The sequence below is a fragment of the Xiphophorus maculatus genome, chromosome 13 (genome assembly GCF_002775205.1).
Source record: "Xiphophorus maculatus strain JP 163 A chromosome 13, X_maculatus-5.0-male, whole genome shotgun sequence".
NCBI lineage: Eukaryota > Metazoa > Chordata > Actinopteri > Cyprinodontiformes > Poeciliidae > Xiphophorus > Xiphophorus maculatus.
The window spans coordinates 14855531-14873185 of record NC_036455.1 but is presented as its reverse complement, the minus strand read 5'-3'; the positions used below and the strand labels follow the sequence as shown (position 1 = coordinate 14873185).

General features: G+C 41.1%; 2 long non-coding RNA genes across 2 annotated transcripts; one reads left to right on the top strand and one right to left on the bottom strand.

Annotated features, from left to right (window-relative positions):
- Positions 1-18: 18 nt before the first annotated feature.
- Positions 19-1726, bottom strand: LOC111610532. The gene is made up of 2 exons (XR_002753696.1): positions 1300-1726; positions 19-919 (listed from the first exon to the last, which is right to left on the bottom strand). It is a non-coding gene; the product is annotated as an uncharacterized LOC111610532 (long non-coding RNA).
- Positions 1727-13851: 12125 nt separating this feature from the next.
- On the top strand, positions 13852-17264 carry LOC111610639. The gene is made up of 3 exons (XR_002753740.1): positions 13852-14487; positions 16008-16137; positions 16890-17264. It is a non-coding gene; the product is annotated as an uncharacterized LOC111610639 (long non-coding RNA).
- Positions 17265-17655: the final 391 nt, after the last annotated feature.

Genomic DNA, 17655 nt, shown 5'->3' with positions numbered 1-17655 from the left:
AACAACAGATTCAGGTTCTGGATTTAAAACATTTATTGAAGTTTATTACCTGCTGCACAGCATGATCATCATTAACTGAAAATGTTCTGATTGGTTATGGAAAATACATTTAAGAAATGCAGAGAAAACTAATGGCAAATTATTAAACAACCCCAGCATCAATCATTGACTTATTGATCCATTAAAATTTACATCTTCATACTCAAGTTTTATCATTGTTCCATGATAAATGTAATAACTTCGAAAAAACAATTTAATGCAGAGAATATGTACAACCTAACAAATTCCCTGTTATGTAAATCATGATGCCTATAAATATATTTAACCTCTGAATTGATGTTTGTCTCTGCTGCAGACAATAAAAAATGAAAGGTATAAATATGTTTTATAATTAGTGACGATCCCTTTTATGCTGCCCATCCCAACAGAGACGATGTTACAGAAAAAAAATTAAACATTCAGTTCAGATTCTTTATTTCAAACTTAGAAAATATATGAATACATTTAAATTTATAAACATACAGGAGAAAAAATGTTTTTCAATATAAAAATCCATCATTTCAGCTACTTTTTATTTCCCACCATTTATTCTTCTTCTATATAGTTTTATATTAAAATACATAATATCAGTTTAATGCAGCCTTGTCCATAAACATCTACTGCATCAGAGTTACATAGAAACTTTATTTATACTGTATTTATCCAGATCGTTTGATCAGGTCTGATGTTTCAGCAGGAAGTCAACCAGACCCGATCAGCCGCTGCCAGAGCAGCCGGCCAATCAGAAAGGAGCTCCTCATGCAGAAACATTTACACCATTCAGCCTGCAGGTGGCGCAGCAGCAGAGGACAGAACCACAGCAGCTGCATGGCGGAAGAAGAGCCTTACCAGTTCTTCATCATCATCATCATCCTGAGGCCTGAAACAAAATTCAGAAAATTAGCTTTTGATTTAAGAATACTGAATCCTCTAAATAAGTTTGGAATTCTTGAAAGTGTAACTTGGATCCTTTTTCAGACTGCAGGAACACCGACCCAACATCCTGACCTTAAAACTGTAAACACTTTAGTACTTTAAAGAATCTAATCTTTAAATCCTTCTGATTTAAACTTCTGACATGGTGAAATGCTGCCCCCTTGTGGACACGCAGCGTTACTCCAGTTTTCTGTTTCTGAGCTGATCTGACTCTGAAGTGAGGCCGACCCCCGGGGTCATAAGCTCCATGCGGTTCTGACCCACTGACAGCAGAACATATAAACTGTTTATGATCAGAATAAATTATTTCTGTTGGAGGCTTACCTAAAACCCTGCCGGGAAAAGCCGCAGCGGGGCCTCAAACTGCCTCAACTTTTCTGTAGCAAACCGTGTAGGAAAGGACAGAACCACGGCAGGTTGAGCCTCGCTGGAAACGGCTGCAGCAAAGTCACTGAAAACCATCACTGAACGGTTAAAACCACGTTCACCGCTGGAAACGGCGCCATCTTTACGGGAGAAGCAACACGCTGCTGATCATCCGTTAGAAACTCCGGATTTAAAATAACATCCACTGAACAAAACTGGTCAGGAGCAAAACTCACCTTCCTGCAAACAAGTCAGGTCGTTACAAAGTTCAGATTTAGAACCGCAGAAGGAGGATGACAGCGGATTAACGCCTCCATGTCTGGCCGGTAAATGCAACAGTACGGCAGGTTTCTTCTTCTTCTTCTTCTTCTTGAAATTTATTGGCGGTTGGCAAGAAACTATAGGTGAGTAATACCGCCACCAACCGGTAAGGAGTGTGGACCACGTGACATAAAATAACACTAAACAAAGGAAAAAAACGATCCTATTATACAACTTACACTCTTTAAAAAAATCCAGTGTAGCCTGATATCTCTGCTTCCTGAATCCTTTTGCAGTAAATCAAAAATGTCAAATTTCATTTATTACCAAGGTTCCTAATTAACTTGTTTCTCTGAATCCGGTAATTCCTGCAATGCATGATAACACGTTCCACTGTCTGGTTTTCCCCACAGTCACATTTCCCTGTTTATGTTTCCCTATCAGAAATAATGAGCTACTCACTGCAGTGTGTCTTATTCAAAGTTGAGAATAATTATCTTTTCTCTCCTGTTTCTTTCTGTTCTTCTCATTTGTCCAATTCTCTTTTGGATTTTATAAAACCACCGTCCTTTCCTTTCTTCTACCCATAACATTTGCCACCTTTCTTTCAATTTTTGCTTAATTATACCCAAAATTCTAGAAAGTTTTTAATCCATCTAAACATACAACCATTTACACACATTCTTCTCATTTTGATCAATAACTCTTCCCTCCACATAAGCTCTCTCAATATTAAAAAATACAACTCCCTCTTTATTCCCTGAGCCTTTCTAATTTCATGATCTAAACATAAAACTGGATCCATTGAACATCCTCCCAGGGCCGCCGCCAGGAATCTTGGGCCCCATGAAAAACAATTCATTTGGGCCCCTCCACCAGCTGCTGTTACAATTTCTTGAGTTTATCTGAACCATCAAAAGCGTCACAATTTTAAAGCCTTGCTTTCTTTGGTCCAGTACTGATAACTAACACAATATTTACTGCTCATGAATTTCACATCCAACAGTCCACATACAGTTAGCAGTAGGTTCCTTCATTTTAGTTTTAGATACTGAAATGTTTCCCCACCAGCAACAGTCAGAGGCAACATGCAAAATATACACGAAGCATCCAGTCTTCTAAAAAATGCTATGTTGTTGCATTTTATTCAAGCTGCAGTTTGTAACTTTAATAAAAACTAGAAAATTTCGGAAGAAATTTAGCCGGGGCCTGCCAAGGCGCGCCCGTCGGGTTTGGGCCCGGCGTTTTCACGCTACAAATTAGCATCGATGCTAAAGAACGCCGCAACGTAATCAATGGCATGCGGAGAACCGCAAGAACGTCAAGTGAGGTGGACGTGCACCATTCAGTATGATTTAAAATGTTGTCAAGGCTTTTATTTTGGAAGTTTTGTTAAACTTCATTTCAAAGGGCCAAACTAATCCCATGCGTAATAGTCCTTGGGTTAAATCAGTTATATAATGCTCAAAACACAAGTAGTTGATGTAAAAATATGAAAGGCTTTTATTTTGAAATTTTCAGTATGCTTCATTTTAAAGTTCCGAACTAATACCATGTGTAAGAGTGCTTTGGATGAAAAAGTCAAATAAAGCCAAAAAGAGCAATTACATGATGTAAAAAATATTCAAGGCTTTTATTTTGGAATTTTTGTTAAACTTCATTTCAAAGGGCCAAACTAATCCCATGTATAACAGTCATTGGGTTAAATCAGTTATATATTGCCCAACAGAGCAAATATCTGATTTAAAAATATTCAAGGCTTTTATTTTGAAATTATTATTATGCTTAATTTTAAAGTTCCAAACTAATCCCATGTGTAACAGTTACTGAGTTAAATCAGTTATATACAGCCCATAGCAGCAGGTAGTTCTAAAGGCCAGTTCAGTCCTGATCTGTTTCAACTGAGCGTTCCACTATAGATAGAACTACAGTGATGCGTATTTGTAGTCCTAACCAGCAGCCAATAGCCTCTTGAGTTCCGTTGCTATGGTAAATAATTGTCTCAGCAAGGTGTGAACTGTTAGTGACAGAGCCTGAGACAGCCTAGAAAATCCTGTCGCATGACTTTGCTCTGAAGCACCGTGACAGAAAACCGTACGGTCTAGATAAATTTCGAAAACATTTTACCGGAGCAGACATGTGTATCAATGTGAGGACCGATTTTGATACCAATCGTGCGATATTTGTGGGCGTGATGGCGATTTCAAAATTATTTTGGGCTCAAAAAATCTCTTCATTTCTCACTCTAGCCGAGATCTAAAGGCCCTGGCTCTCACTCTAATTTTAGGAAAAATGAGAAACTTTGGGTCGCTTAGAGACAAATTGTGGACAAACCGTAACTGGTATCGACGAGCCGTCTTCACTTTCGAAGAGATCACAGACGTATCTACAAAATGAAATTTGAATGGCATTTCTACGTGAATTCGTGACGACACAGAAAATCCTCAAAAATAGGGTATTTCTAGGATTTTTCCCATTGACTTATAATGGGGTTTTTTTCGTAGTTTTTTGCGAATTATGTCGCCACGTTAAGCCCAAATCCCACCAAAAGTAATAGCTCCAATGGCGTGAATTTTCTGCACGTTTTGATACCTCATTTGTAGGTGTGCACCCAGCGGTATGAGCCGCATTAACGGTTACGGAAGAAAAATAAAGATTAAAGAGACGCTTCTCTCCGACAATAGTAATAGGTTCCTATATGTTTTCTCCATATTTGTTAAAACTGCCATCATGTCAGATAATCTGTGAAAACAATCAATCTCCTCCACCTGCTCCCTGAACTGCTATTGCTAGCTAAAGTAATGCAACGTTCTGACCCAAACAACCAATCAGAACCAGGAGGAGGGTCTTAGCGCTGTCAATCATCCTCATTCACTCGCTGCTAAATATGCTAATGGTGGAAAAACAACTTATCATTACAGGAAAAATGTTTATCTGCTGTCACTGGTAGCTATGCTAACTAGAGTAAGCATTCACAACAGGCTATGCTAGCTGCAGCATAGGGATGAGCAGCAACACATGAGATTGTGATTGACAGCGCTAAAACTCTCCTGTCTCTGATTGGTTGTTTCTAGAGAGAACTGGGAGAAAGCAGAGGACATAGATTTTTCACAGGTTATCTCTCATACCGTACTGTCACAACATAATGACAGTTTTAACAAATATGTCAAAAATATTTTTATAAAAGTGACATAGTGCAGCTTTAATTTGACTAGGAGAGGAGAGAGGACGGGTCAGGAGGTCAGAGCTGCTGCTGACTGACTCACCTGTTGTTAAGAGGTAAAAGGTTCAAGTTCAATATATGAATATGTTGATAATTTCTTTCCTTAATTCATTAAATGTTAGTGAAATGGAGGCCAACAGTCTGTAGCTAAGCTAACTATGCTAAATGTTGATAATCTCTCAGTCTACTCACCTCTCAGAGAAAAACTGGGTTATAAATTAACACTTTTACCTTTGTCTCTCTCTGTTTCTCCATTTTTGAAAACCTAACTTTATTATTTTTCTTAGCAGCATAGAAACAGCCACAGTCGTTCTTGGTTTCCACTGACTGCTGCTGAACATCGTCACCTCAAGCCTCCAAGCAGGAACCAACCAGTTCCTGCAGATCCAGGAGGTTTAGGGTAAATATGTGTTTTTTGGTCTGGAAGGGGCAACATTTGATTTTTACTGCTAAAAACAATCTTTGAAAACACAATATGATTAATTTTGTAATTGACAGGGCCCCATTTTTTTATTTCTATGCACAAAAAATAAAAAATAGCAGAAATAAATAGTGGAGGCCCCCTGTTGGTCAGGGGCCCTTGGTGTTGCTGCCCCTGCTTCTCCCTCTCCTGAAACCACTCTGATAAGACGATACAAGTCTCTTAGTTTTCATACAGTACATTAATCTTTCATTTATCATTCTCTCCATTATTTTACATAAGTTGGATGCTAACACCATCGGCTGTGATCATCTTCACCACTTCATCCCCAAATCTTTATCTCACTGATCATTTTTTTACAAATACTCTGGGTGCTCATCACTGTGTTTTTCTGTTCTTCATTTCTCACTGTAACCAACAGATTCCCATCTCTAAGGATCTTAGCAAGTGTTGGAGTTCATTCATTTTTGTCTCTGTGCTCCACCAGGTCCATTAACCAGTTTAGAACCCGACCAGAACCACTAAGTGTAATAATAATGAGATTTGGTTATATATAAAAAAAGGCTTTAATACCAAAAAATGTTCAAATGTTACAAGCCCTACATGTCATCCAAATGGAACAGATACAGAGTTACGTTGACCGTCCAGCCCCGGCCCACTGGGCTCAGCTGATGGACGGAACCAAGTGAAGCAAAGACTGTAGCGCATGTTTAGCTTTTTATTCTTTTCTGTAATCTGCATCCTCCAATGCTTGTCTAATCAGTTTCAATCTGTTATAATCATAAACATGGTCATGTAAGCTGCAGCGTGTGCGTGTAAGCAGATTAAAGAGTAGGATAAAACAGATAGAGGAAAAGATAGAACCTGTAACACAAAGTGTCAGCTCTCCAAACTTCCTTTTTAATTCTCTGGACAGAGAAACTGGACTCTGAGTTGAATACCTTCATCCTCCTTCCTAAACTTTATGATTAGTTTAGATTCCTCCCTAACTTTAGTCCAGTCACCTACATCCATCTCCATCATCCTCAACCTCAGGCGCCATATCAATCGAGTCACTGACCAGTTTTATGCCAACCGTCCAAGAGCAGCAATTTTTTGTGTTGATTCTGCTCTGTCGACGTCAGATTTCGCTCCAATCCTTCCAAACACAATCTCCTTCTGCTGTCGTCACCTCTGGCCATGCACAAGCCTCTGCACCCATCGTCCCGCCAGTCTTCCTCTCCTCCTCCTCCTCCTCCTCCTCCTTCTTCTTGATGCGGTGGCTCTGTGGAAGTGGAACATCAAGGCCAGGTTGAGGTTGGAGTTTTGCTTCCACAGAGCCACCGGAGATTTGAAGGGTTTTTTTTTTTTTTTACAACTGTGGGGTTTAAAGAGTGTTTTGTGCACCATTTCTGATCAGGGGCAACTAGAATATAGCAAGCTGCTAATGTAAATATGTATTGTTTTTTGTTTTGACCAGATTATGTAACAGTTAATTATTGTACAAAAAATGTTTTGTTAAAAAATCAAAAAAAACTTGTTGGTTTTATTGTCGTTTGGCAAAAACGTCAGTTGAGCAATACAGCCACCAACCAGACGGCAGTCTTCTTCTGCTGAAACCGCTGTGAACGGCGGCATGCTGCCACCTAGTGGGCTGAGCGGCAACAGCATAAAAAAATAAAATAAAATATTGCTATGTTAAGTTGAATGCTATTTTATTTTGTTGAATTTGATGTAATTCCATATATATATATATATATATATATATATATATATATATATATATATATATATATATATATATATATATATATATATATATATATATATATATATATAAATTTAATTAAAATAGAACTGATTAACTTAAGTTAAAAGTGTATCTTTCAATAAGCAATTATTTTTACATAAAAATAAAATTGTTTTTTACCAAAATACATTTGCTTAAATTAATTAAATTATTTTATTAAAATACTCAGTAGGTTTAGCTTCAGTTTGGTTTGAGTTAAAATGGCGTCTTTTGACACAAATTACACACTGCCCCCTTCTGGTCATTGTACAAACAACTTTCATTCAGAATTTGTTGCAGAAAATGTTACTAGAGATTAAAATCCTTCCAGCCGCCTGATGTCTGTAACTCACTTCAGGTACTTTAAAAAATGCTTTGAACATTTTGTTGCTTTTAATCCAGTTCAGAACTGAAACCTTCAGGGATTTCATTTGTTTATGATTCTGTTCATGTTTTAAAGTTTGGTTCTATTTCTTTATAAAACTGATCATTTGCCTGCAAATATTTACACTAAAAAAATGAAATTAGTTTCATTTCATTTAAAAACATGAATCATAAGAACAAAATGGAGGAGGAATTCCAGCTCTGTTCACAGTGAGGCTGACCTCTGACCTCTGACCCCTGGTGGGACGTCTGCCTGATGGCAAGGGTTTAAATAATCTGGTCAAACTGCAGATTTCAATTCTAAATAATCCCGTTTTAACAGAAAACAGAAACGAGTCATTCAGATCAGATGAAGCTCCAAATGAAAATCAAGTTCTTCTGGTTCAGATTATCAGATTATCCATAAACGTCAATAAGTCCTTCATCACCTCTACCCTCAGATCACCATGGAAACGACCCCTGCTGAAACAGGATATCACTGCAATCATAGAGAGTTTCAGATGTTTTAGGACCAGAAAGTAAAATAACTAACATCTGGAACATTGCAGAGCGTTTCCACTTCATTTGTAAAACTGGTCAGTTTGCCAGTTTTACAAATAAAGAAATACAACCTTAATGATGCACAATATAGTTACAAAAAATAACCAGGGACCCAGTTAATGCACAATACTTTCAATAAGAATAAAATGTTATTAAAACCTAAAGAAGCTGTTCATATGGTCCTAAATCAATCAGTTCCTGTAATGATGTAAAATTGATTCACCTGAAGGAGGTTTTTATTTATCGAGTTTCAGAATATTTTAAATCCATTAATCTACAGTTTAGGCTCCAGAAATTCCCGAATTTATATCTAAACTTTAAAAAGTATTTTTAAAAAGTTTTTGTTGTTAATCACATGTTAAGTTACTGCGGTTATAAAGTTCAACATTTCACCCACAGGATTAATATTTACTGAATTTATCAATAAAACGCAGTGAAAACTTCCGGGAGCCACTTGTAGTTCAGAGTCCGGCCGCTAGATGGTAGCAGACCTCCATGAGAGGCCGCTGTCCTTGGACCGGGCCCGGCGTGTCTGTCTCCAGACGGACCTCCACCAGATTGGATTAAAGCAGCAGCGCGGCGTGACGTCACGTGCGGCGCTCTGCGTGTGAGTCGAGGCTTTGTGGGTCAGCTGAGCAGCGGAACCGGTAGGAAGGCGTGACTTATGGGCTCAACGTGAAAAACATGAAGTTCTTCTGGTTTACTGATGGAACAGACTCAGCTCCAATGTGCTTAATGATTTGTTCAGCAGTAGGAATGAAATGAAGCCCATACTTTGACTGGGCCGCTGCATCTCTAAAATCCAGCTCCTGTTGCGTAACACCGGAGGTCCAGCCCGGCTCCACCGAGCCAGATTTAGATCTGCAGAGAAACAAATGCTGCTCACATGACGCTCATGATGCTCTGCGCCTGAAAGGAGCTGAAAGTGTGTGTGCCTCAGGAAGAGGCAGCATGACCTTTGACCTCATGCCTCTAACAGCTGGGAGTCAGGCGGTGCTGTTAGATCGGGGGGCCAAACTACTGTGAAGATAAAAGTAATAATGGGAAACAAAAATATTCACTTTAACTATGTTGTTTTGAAAAATGCAGAAATGATTCTATTGTAAAAACAAAGTGAACTAATTTCCTCAGAAAGAATCTGAGGAAATTAGTTTTTATGTGTTCATTTAGGTTCTGTTCAGTTGAGTCTCCATCTTGATGGATGATGGATGATGGATGATGGATGGATGAATGATGGACGGATGATGGATGATGGATGGATGATGGATGGATGATGGATGGATGATGGATGAATGATGGATGATGATGGACTGATGATGGATGGATGATGGATGATGATGGATGATTGATGGATAGATGATGGATGGATGATGGATGGATGGATGATGGATGGATGATGATGGATGGATGGATGATGGATGATGATGGATGGATGATGGATGGATGGATGATGGATGGATGATGGATGGATGATGGATGATGGATGATGATGGATGGATGATGGATGGATGAATGATGGACGGATGATGGATGATGGATGGATGATGGATGATGGATGGATGATGGATGGATGATGGATGGATGATGGATGAATGATGGATGAATGATGGACGGATGATGGATGATGATGGATGATGGATGATGATGGATGAATGATGGATGATGGATGGATGATGGATGTGATGGATGATGATGATGGATGATGGATGGATGATGATGGATGATGGATGGATGATGGATGGATGATGGATGGATGATGGATGATGGATGATGATGGATGATGGATGATGATGGATGGATGATGGATGATGGATGGATGATGGATGATGATGGATGATGATGGATGGATGATGGATGATGATGGATGATGATGGATGGATGGATGATGGATGGATGATGGATGAATGATGGATGAATGATGGATGAATGATGGATGATGATGGATGATGGATGATGACGGATGAATGATGGATGATGGATGGATGATGGATGATGATGGATGGATGATGGATGGATGATGGATGATGGATGGATGATGGATGAATGATGGACGGATGATGGATGATGATGGATGATGGATGATGATGGATGGATGATGGATGACGGATGATGATGGATGATGGATGGATGATGGATGGATGACGGATGATGATGGATGAATGATGGATGGATGATGGATGGATGATGGATGGATGGATGATGGATGGATGATGATGGATGGATGGATGATGGATGATGATGGATGATGGATGATGATGGATGATGGATGATGATGGATGATGGATGATGGATGATGGATGGATGATGGATGATGATGGATGATGATGGATGGATGATGGATGATGATGGATGGCTGATGGATGGATGATGGATGATGGATGATGATGGATGGATGATGGATGATGGATGATGATGGATGGATGATGATGGATGATGGATGGATGATGGATGATGATGGATGATGGATGGATGATGGATGGATGATGGATGATGGATGGATGATGGATGGATGATGGATGGATGATGGATGATGGATGATGATGGATGGATGATGGATGATGGATGGATGATGGATGATGGATGGATGATGGATGGATGATGGATGGATGATGGATGATGGATGGATGATGGATGGATGATGGATGATGGATGGATGATGGATGATGGATGGATGATGGATAATGATGGATGGATGATGGATGGATGATGGATGATGGATGGATGATGGATGGATGATGGATGATGGATGATGATGGATGATGGATGGATGATGGATGATGGATGATGGATGATGGATGGATGATGGATGGATGATGGATGGATGATGGATGATGGATGATGATGGATGGATGATGGATGATGGATGGATGATGGATGGATGATGGATGGATGATGGATGATGGATGGATGATGGATGGATGATGGATGGATGATGGATGGATGATGGATGGATGATGGATAATGATGGATGGATGATGGATGATGGATGGATGATGGATGGATGATGGATGATGGATGATGATGGATGATGGATGGATGATGGATGGATGATGGATGATGATGGATGGATGATGATGGATGATGGATGGCTGATGGATGGATGATGGATGATGATGGATGGATGTTGGATGATGGATGATGATGGATGGATGATGATGGATGATGGATGGATGATGGATGATGATGGATGATGGATGGATGATGGATGGATGATGGATGATGGATGGATGATGGATGGATGATGGATGGATGATGGATGATGGATGGATGATGGATGATGGATGATGGATGGATGATGGATGATGGATGGATGATGGATGATGGATGATGGATGATGGATGGATGATGGATGATGGATGGATGATGGATGGATGATGGATGATGGATGATGGATGGATGATTGATGATGGATGATGATGGATGATGGATGGATGATGGATGGATGATGGATGGATGATGGATGATGGATGGATGATGGATGGATGATGGATGATGGATGGATGATGGATGGATGATGGATGGATGATGGATGGATGATGGATGATGGATGATGATGGATGGATGATGGATGGATGATGGATGATGGATGGATGATGGATGGATGATGGATGATGGATGATGATGGATGGATGATGATGGATGATGGATGGATGATGGATGATGGATGGATGATGGATGATGATGGATGATGGATGGATGATGGATGATGGATGGATGATGGATGGATGATGGATGATGATGGATGATGGATGATGATGGATGGATGATGATGGATGATGGATGGATGATGGATGGATGATGGATGGATGATGGATGATGATGGATGATGATGGATGATGGATGGATGATGGATGATGGATGGATGATGGATGGATGATGGATGATGGATGGATGATGGATGATGGATGGATGATGGATGATGATGGATGATGATGGATGGTGATGGATGATGGATGGATGATGGATGATGATGGATGATGGATGGATGATGGATGATGATGGATGATGGATGATGGATGGATGATGGATGATGATGGATGATGGATGGATGATGGATGATGATGGATGATGGATGATGATGGATGGATGATGGATGATGATGGATGATGGATGGATGATGGATGATGATGGATGATGGATGGATGATGGATGGATGATGGATGATGATGGATGATGGATGGATGATGGATGATGATGGATGATGGATGATGATGGATGATGGATGGATGATGGATGGATGATGGATGATGATGGATGATGGATGGATGATGGATGATGATGGATGATGGATGATGATGGATGATGGATGGATGATGGATGATGATGGATGATGGATGATGATGGATGGATGATGGATGATGATGGATGATGGATGATGATGGATGATGGATGATGATGGATGATGGATGGATGATGGATGGATGATGGATGATGATGGATGATGGATGGATGATGGATGGATGATGGATGATGATGGATGATGGATGGATGATGGATGATGATGGATGATGGATGATGATGGATGATGGATGGATGATGGATGGATGATGGATGATGATGGATGATGGATGGATGATGGATGATGATGGATGATGGATGATGATGGATGATGGATGATGATGGATGATGGATGGATGATGGATGGCTGATGGATGATGGATGATGGATGGATGATGGATGGATGATGGATGATGATGGATGATGGATGATGATGGATGATGGATGATGATGGATGGATGATGGATGATGGATGATGGATGGATGATGGATGATGATGGATGATGGATGGATGATGGATGGATGATGGATGATGATGGATGATGGATGGATGATGGATGATGATGGATGATGGATGATGATGGATGATGGATGGATGATGGATGATGATGGATGATGGATGATGGATGGATGATGGATGATGATGGATGATGGATGGATGATGGATGATGATGGATGATGGATGGATGATGGATGGATGATGGATGATGATGGATGATGGATGGATGATGGATGATGATGGATGATGGATGGATGATGGATGGATGATGGATGATGATGGATGATGGATGGATGGATGATGTGATGGATGATGGATGGATGATGGATGGATGATGGATGGATGATGGATGATGATGGATGATGGATGGATGATGGATGATGATGGATGATGGATGATGATGGATGATGGATGGATGGATGATGGATGATGATGGATGATGGATGATGATGGATGATGGATGATGATGGATGAGGATGGATGGATGGATGATGGATGATGATGGATGATGGATGGATGATGGATGGATGATGGATGATGCTGGATGATGGATGGATGATGGATGATGATGGATGATGGATGATGATGGATGATGGATGGATGATGGATGGATGATGGATGATGATGGATGATGGATGGATGATGGATGATGATGGATGATGGATGATGATGGATGATGGATGATGGATGATGGATGGATGATGGATGGCTGATGGATGATGGATGATGGATGGATGATGGATGGATGATGGATGATGATGGATGATGGATGATGATGGATGATGGATGATGATGGATGGATGATGGATGATGGATGATGGATGGATGATGGATGATGATGGATGATGGATGGATGATGGATGGATGATGGATGATGATGGATGATGGATGGATGATGGATGATGATGGATGATGGATGATGATGGATGATGGATGATGATGGATGATGGATGGATGATGGATGGCTGATGGATGGATGATGGATGATGATGGATGGATGATGGATGATGGATGATGGATGGATGATGGATGATGATGGATGATGGATGGATGATGGATGGATATTTTTATCCAGGTTTCCACACAAAATGGATCAAGCTGGTCAGAACTTCCCCCTGCAGAGGGAAGAGTTCTGACCAACCTGTACTGGACCCAGTCAGAACCGGGTCAGAACCCTCTGCAGACGGAGCGCCTGGCGTTCAGCACATGAATCTCTGTAAGACATTTTCTAGAACACGATCTGCTGAGTCAGCGTCTTAGCGGCTCTGGCCTGATGCAGGATGTTCTCCCTCACACTGTGACTCAGCACTCTTCCTCATCATCACCCTCCTCTTCCTCATCATCACCCTCCTCTTCCTCATCATCACCCTCCTCTTCCTCATCATCACCCTCCTCTTCCTCCTGATCTCCATAGCAGCAGAGTTTCAGCTGCAGAACTCTCAGCAGCTTTTATTAGATCTAGAAGTACCAGAGACATCTTCATCTTCATCAACATCTTCATTTTCATCTTCATCTTCATCGTTGTCTTCGTCTTCATTGTGATGTGTTTTTCCATCTGGGGAAGAAGCAGCATTTATGGCTCCATACTGGGAACGTGGCAGTGGATCAGAGTGGGAAGTGGATCTGGATCAACTTGTTCCCTCAGGAAAAACACAAACATCTGATAAAGTTTTTATTTCTCAGGGATTCAAACCGGCCACCATGTTGCATCTGATGTGATCCAGAAAAAGCTGAACAATATTCAGCTAATGTCAAATATTCATTATGAACAGGTAAAGCTAATTTTATTTCTATAGCATGTTTTCAGCAACAAAGTAATACAAAGTGCTTTAAAGGAATCCATCCATCCATCCATCCATCCATCCATCCATCCATCCATCCATCCATCCATACATACATCCATCCATACATACATACATACATACATCCATCCATACATCCATCCGTTTTCTTCCGTTTTATCCGGGGTCGGGTTGCAGGGTAGCAGCTTCAGAAGGGAGGCCCAGTCTTCCCTCTCCAGCCTCTTGTTCCAGATCCTCCAGGGAATCCCAAGGCGTTCCCAGGCCAGTAGAGGAACATCGTCCCTCCAGTGTGTCCTGGGTTTTCCCCTCCTCCCGGTGGGACCTGAACTCCTCACCAGGGAGGCGTCCAGGAGGCGTCCTGACCAGATGCCCCTCAACTGGCTCCTCTCGATGTGAAGGAGCAGCGGCTCTACTCTGAGTCCCTCCTGGATGACTGAGCTTCTCTCTAAGGGAGAGCCCAGACACCCTGCGGAGAAAACCCATTTCGGCCGCTTGTATCCGCGATCTCGTTCTTTCGGTCATGACCCAAAGCTCATGACCATAGATGAGGGTGGGAACGTAGATCGACCGGTAAATCGAGAGCTTGGCTTTTTGGCTCAGCTCTCTCTTCACCACGACGGACCGGTACAGCGCCGCTTGACGGCAGACGCTGCGCCAATCCACCAATCGATCTCCTGCTCCCTTCTTCCCTCATTCGTGAACAAGATCCCGAGATACTTGAAAGGAGGAGTTAAAGGAATAAAAAGGAAATACAAACAAAATAACAAACCAAAGCAAAGAAAAATAATCTGATGTTGATCTAAAGTATGTAAGCTCGGTGTTTCTGGTTGCTACGTATCTGCTGGTCTAATTCCTTTGCCTTTTGAATCCGTCAGGTAATTAGCCTGAAGGATTCATTTATTTATGCTCTTATTTTGAAGTCTGTTTATGCTGCAGCACCGTTTCCTCTCTTCACTTTCACTTTTTTTCCTAATGAGTTTATTTAAAACCCAAAACATGCAGGAAGAAATAAAACATGAAATAAAAATATCTACAGGTGAACATGTGAATCATTTAGTGTCAAAATGGGGGGGGCACAATTCTAGACTTTTCCAAGATTGGGGGGGTCCAGACCCCTCAAGCCCCCTGGGATTTATGGCTATGTTTGAAGCTTTTAAACTGAAAAGTACTTTGAATGGTGAAATACTATTTATGAACAAGGAAGATCCAAGAGGCTGATTCCATGGGGTTCTGGTTCTGGTTAACCTAACCCTATTTAAATATTTACTAGTTATATTTAACTGGTTACATATCTTACATTTCCACAGCAGAGGCAGCAGGAACAGGTTGTATTTTATTATTTGTGCAACAACTATAAAACTAATCTAGAAATGATTTTGTATTGTTACATTTATTTGATCATGCTAGCTTGGTGTTCTTGGTGCAACAGGAGCTTAACTCACTTCTGCTTTGTGCCGGCTCGGCTCACTAGTGTCTGCTGTTCCCCTCAGTTCAGTCTGAACAATCGGCTACAGAGAGGACAGATGGACAGAAGGACCGTCCACCATGGAGCGTCCTCCACCAGCTGGATCCTGATTGGCTCCTGTTTCAGTCTCACTTCCTCTGCAGAAAACCAGCTGGGTGAGGCAGATGATCGACTGAGACGCTGCGTCAAAGCGATCTCACACACACGCATCTCACACACACTGAGCTATTTTTACCAGCCATGGACTGATTGTTGTAAATGAGAGCAGAAGAATGCAGAATGAAATGAAATGTCAGAGGAGAAAATAATCCTCAGTGGTTCATAAAACAGAAATCAGTTCATAAACAGAAATCAGTTCATAAACAGAAATCAGTTCATGTCTTTGGAAACCAAAGCAGAGAGAAAAACTTCCCAGCCTGGTTTATTATCCTGATTTTATTCTGAGTGAAAGTCGCTGCAGTGACACATTCCCACCTGGGAAACAGGAGTGGAAAGTTCTGCCTCTGGGAGGAAATGAGCAGTGTGTGTGTGTGGGTGTGGGTGTGTGTGTGTGTGCATATTAAATATCAAATCAGAGCTGCAGCTCTGGTCTTTCTGCAGCCTCAGAGGAAAGTTTGGTGAAGGATAAACCTGAGTCTGTTGTGTAATCTGCTCTGAACTCGACCCAACAGCCCGGTCAAACAAAGCTGCAGCTATTTACAGAACCTCCATCCTGTAACTGGAGCCGATCGTCCTCTGCTCTCATCACACAGCAAACCGTCTATTATTAGCAACAAACCTTTAAAACAACGGTTTAGGGATGAAACTCTAACCAGCTATCAACAGGGAGAAATAATCAATAATCATTAAGCTGAACGCAGAGAATGATTAAGATAAGATAAGATTTAATTGTCATTGTCATCAACAGATTACAACGAGATTGAGAACCAGTAGAAGAGTGATTGGACTGCAGGAGGAAGGTGGAGAACCCAGAGAGAACCCACTGGGAGACTCCATGCAGGAAGGCTGGGATTCAAACCCAAAACCTTCTCAGTGGTTCAGCCACCAGTTCAGAGCTGAAGGAAGAAAACTTGGAGGAAAATTCATCCAGAAACTGAACAACATCATCATGTTAAAGAGTTCGGATCCGATCCAGTGAACGAAAGGACGAGCTGCTGAAGATCGAAAGAACCAGAGAGTCACTGGTCCGTCCGTCCGTCCGTCCGTCCGTCCGTCCGTCCGTCCGTCCGTTCGTCCATGGTGGATGGACCAGTTAACGATGAAAATCAATAAAATAACTTATTCTGACTGGAAAAGCTTTTAATTATGACAGAATTAAATGCATTTTTGCTGTTTTTACATACAAAAGTTCTGAACCAGAACCTTTGTATTCACTTGTTTCTGGTACGCCTGTAAATCTGATGCACAGCTACATCGGCTAACAGCAACGCTGTAGCAGCTTCTCTGGTTAATTTCTGCTTCTTTTCTCCAGAAAAAACTGTTATTGTGTTCAAGTTGTGCTAAACGCAGTTAGCCTATCAGTGAAGCTATGCTAGCCCAGAGTTTCCCCCAGTGTACCGTAAGCCTGGCGGCCCGCCATGCTTTACTAGCCCCCCCACCAGGCTAAGCGTTGCTTGTTTTTGTTTTTAGGGGGAAAAAACAACAAATCGCTTAATTTTAAAAAATTTTAAGCT